Below are 4,522 nucleotides of genomic sequence, written 5' to 3'. Positions count from 1 at the left end.
ATCTCTACTACAAAAATATTTACACTGTGTATATTTTAGTTTCACATATGAATTATATTGATATATCTCAGAGGAAAATCAGCACTTTCAAAACTGTTCCACTGCAAAGGGAACCATAGCACTAACTGTTTGAAGTGACCTGTCAAGGCCAGATCCAATTAAAAGCCAGAAATTACTACAAATAAGGGATACGCAATGCTTATATTTTAGATCTTCAGACCTGAGGGTGCAATTTTAATGCAAAATAAGAGACTTATTAGGCAGTGTGGAAAAATCACTCAAAACACATTGAGAAGGAAGCCATTACATTGTCTTGAGCATATAAGAGCATCAGAATACCAGCTGCTCTCTAGACTTTAAATGAAATATAAAGAAATGCCTCCATTTACTCATAGCTTGAGATTTGCTTCTCAAGGCATAATCCTCTGGTTATTTTACTTCCAGATATAGCCACTCAAGGCTCCTTCTTTCATATTACAGCAAGAGGAAGCAGTCTAACATTATTATAACAATGAAGAAGGTAGATCAGTTGTCTGATAAATAGGACTATCATGACCTAGAAACAATTTTGGCTCACGTTCGGAACCAGGAGAGCTCCTTAACCACAAAGCTACTGGTTACAGAATATAGCTGTCCTTCTAAAGCAGTCTTGCTTCCATGCAGAAATACAAGTTTCGTGATGTAGAGAAGGGACCTTACAGGAGCAAACACAATTACCATCAGGGCAAGGATACCTACCTAGGGATGGTTGTCCAACGCTCTGAGCTTTAATGCTACATATAAGTGCTGAATTAAATGGGCTAAAGCCCAAGTAAAACTGGAGTGAATAAAACCATGAAGAGAATGAAAATGAAACATCAAACTCAAGGAGAATGCTTTATATAGGTAAAAGCACAATGAATTTGGCATATCCCTTTCCTCAATGCTGTTCTAATTTTAAACAGCCTATTGTACTGTGCTGTTGATAGCCTTCTGTGAGCCATCTAGGGTTCAGCCAACTCAGCTGCATGATCAGTAGAGACAATGCTGCCACACACAGGGTTATTTGGATTAGTGAATACCATACGCAAGTAAATCATCTGCCAGATGGCATCGGAAGAAAGCTGCAACTCTCTCACTTTCATTTCTACAGCAGCAAACAATGTTCCATGTTTAAAATAAACTCTTCCAGATGAGTAAAAGACAAACTTTGTGGTGCTTTTTTCTCGGTCTTCTCTTTGACTTCTTTAAAAAAAAAAAGAACATAACACCCCCCAAAAAAAAACCCACCTACTCTGATTGGTTACGTTAATGAAAAATCCCAGTTTAGACCACCACAGTACAAAGCTGTCCCTCTAGGCAGCATCAAAATTCCATGCTATTTACTGAACAAAAGGCAAAAATGAAATACAATATTTTCATTCATCAACTTCTGTCAACAGAACCCTTAAAAATGAACACCTACCACATTAAACCATTTCCTGTCATTTTATGGGTTTTCCACAGTGAAGAACTGCGCTGCTTTGTTGAAACATGGATGTTTTCACACTGTGCAGTTTTAACCCTTTTGAAAAAAATAGCAAGTATCTAGAATTAAACAAACAAATGGAATTCCCCGCCCCCTCAAAAAAAGAACCCAAAACACAGAAACAATATAACTGTAATCAAATCTCCTCAATTGTTCCATTTAAGTTTTCAGGCTGCCTCTCTTGCCTCTATAGATGACAGCTCATTATCTCTTATTCTGTTATACTGTCCCAGGACCCCAGTCTTAGCTATGCTAATACAGTTAGTTCATCATATCATCTGGCTACTACACAAATAAAAAAATATGATTATTGAAATTTTCCACTTACAGCAACATTTCATGGACGAAAACCTCCATAAAGCAAGCTTATATTTTTCTTTCAGTGATGCATATAAGACACGTTTAGGCTTCTGAAGATTTGCAGGAGTGCAGTCTGAAGGAAAGTGATGCTCTGCTCTCTTCCTCTTTCCAAGTATTTTCAAAGCCAGGGGAAGTGTTAAGCAATTAGAACTACCAATGACTTCAAGTGGACCTGAGGATCTCACCCCTTCAGAATAGCAAATGGGTCATACTGAAGCACTATTTAAGTTACTATGTTTTACTCGTGGGATACACCTACAGTGCTGAAAAAACAGGCCTTCAGGGCAGGCTGGAGTCTAAAATACCTATCCATGTACACTGGAGAAGTTACTTCTGTCTTTAAATGAGTATATAAAATGATATTAAATCTACTTGTTTCAGTCCATATAGGTTCTGAGCCTCTGGGTGTGTCACTTGTCTTTCGGCAGATGCTGTTCATGACCTCTTTCTACAAGCATCTAGAACGACCCTATCATTGCTTGACTTAAGGGCAGTTGGCATTTGGAGAGTGAATGGTCATGAGCCCAGGACACTGACCTACTGTTGGGGAAGGTTGCAACAGGACAGATAACCTGAAGTAATATCAATCATCTGCAGACTGCGGTCCAGGTGGCAAACTAACAGATCCCAACAGCTGTAGACATAGGCTGACAATTCTTTGGGGAAAAAACACAAACATTTCTGGAGAATGCTGCAGGATATTTAATATATACATAGCACTACTACTGCACCACCACTCCACCCCCATAATTCCACAGTTTGTGAAGTATTTCTTTTAAAATGCCACACATACGCAGAAGTGCATAAAACCTCATTCATCAAGCTTGAAAGAATCATCATCCAACTGGCTGTAATAGTCCTACTACCCAAAACTAAAGCCAGGAGATCAAGATCAGAAAAAACATTTAGGTGTCTGAGTCCCAGTGCTTTTAGTGGGACCATGATTCCAGACTGCTTGCTTTGGCCATGATGCAGATGGCAAGAAATGCTCAGCACCTTGCTAAAGTGATTATTATAGATTTCAAGAGTGTGACACTCTCCTGAATCTTTCATGGCAAATAAGCTATTGATTTTTTCCCTTATACAGAAAAATCAAGTTTCTTTCACGTTACCTGAAAAGAAGTGATCATTCTTAAATGCAGAAAGAAAGGGCTATCAGCCTTGTTAGGTGGTCAGTGCGCCAGCCTTCACCCAGAAAGGCAATTAGGAAAACACTTCTTTCTTCATGTTACATAGGACATTTGGAATTAACTATTCAAATTAATTTCTCTGATCTGAAGCCAGTTACGACAGGTGTGAGGCTGCTAGTGGTAGCTAAAGCGGTAAGTAAAAAGTCTAGAGGGAGGTCGTCATTTTCTGTTATGAGAAATAGCAGCACCATTCTGGGAGAGATCAAAAATAATAATTCAACTCTGGAGGCCTCCTGGATCGTTTTGCAAGTCAATTACTCTCTAAGTGATTAGTTTGGAAAAAGTTATGTGAAAAAGGGAACAGGCCTTCCATTTTAAAATTATTCATATGACTCTTGCAAGTTGTTTATTTTCTTTATAGCCTTAGGTGGAAAGAAATTAAGTGTGCTTGAAGTGGGAATTATCCACATTTTTCAGCAAAAACATAATCACGCTGCACATTCACAGGGCTCAGGCTTTGAAGGCTGTGAAGTATTCACTTAGTAGGAAGCTTAGGCAAACCAGGCAACTGCTGAAAAATAAGAGGAGAGCTTAAATACTTCTGTTTTTATTGCATCATGGAAAAACTGATCATTTATCTAATTAAGATGGAGAATTTTTACTGGAGAACTCCCACTGGGTTTATAAGCTTGCCTGCTGCATTGACTGGAGTAACTGAAAGAGCAGAGTTGTCCCTATGCCTGGGGATAGATGTTGGCCTTTGTGGCAAGGTAAGGAAGGTAAATCAGTGACAGATTCAGAGTATTTTTTTTAGAAAGTATGTAAGTTTCCCTTGACTTAAACAGATGGGGCATATAAAATAAATACATGCAACTGCAATTCTGTTTGCTTGCAGAAACCTCAGCTATAATGGCTACATGTGTGCAGGGAGGACTGGCTCATAGCTACGTCCTGTAACTGAAAACAAAAGAAATAAATTTGAAACAAAAAAGAAATTTTTCTTTCTTAAATGGACAAACCAATGTCCATGAGGGAGCTGGTTACCAGGGCACTTTCGAAAGCACCATTGCCAAAGATGAATAAATTATACTGAAGCAGTTAAAGTGTTCCCCTTAAGACATTTGAATTGTGTTTCTTTTGACCATTACAAGATGTTTCCTTTCCTCAACTGTAACTGTGTGTTCTCCAGGTGAAAAAGCAGACAGTAAGTATTGTATACCTGGATGTGTCTTTAAGCTTCTGAGCTAAACACAGAGCTCAAGCCCAACAGCTCTGTCTCCAGACCAACACTTCATCAAGTACCAAAGCAGCACAGGGGCAGGTGACACTCCTGTGCTAGCAACCCACTCTCTTGATATACCTCAGCAACTTGGTAAATCACTGACTGCTCTTCCTGTCCATATTTTAAAATGAGGAATTAAATTTAACCTGTGCATGTCTGTACTCTCATACACTGATTCTCAAATAAACCTTTGAGAAGAGGAGAGGAGAGGAGAGGAGAGGAGAGGAGAGGAGAGGAGAGGAG

This window comes from Acanthisitta chloris, unplaced genomic scaffold (assembly GCF_000695815.1).
Source record: "Acanthisitta chloris isolate BGI_N310 unplaced genomic scaffold, ASM69581v1 scaffold12062, whole genome shotgun sequence".
Taxonomy (NCBI): Eukaryota; Metazoa; Chordata; class Aves; order Passeriformes; family Acanthisittidae; genus Acanthisitta; species Acanthisitta chloris.
The sequence above is the reverse complement of the archived record's forward strand: the minus strand, read 5'-3'. Positions refer to the sequence as shown.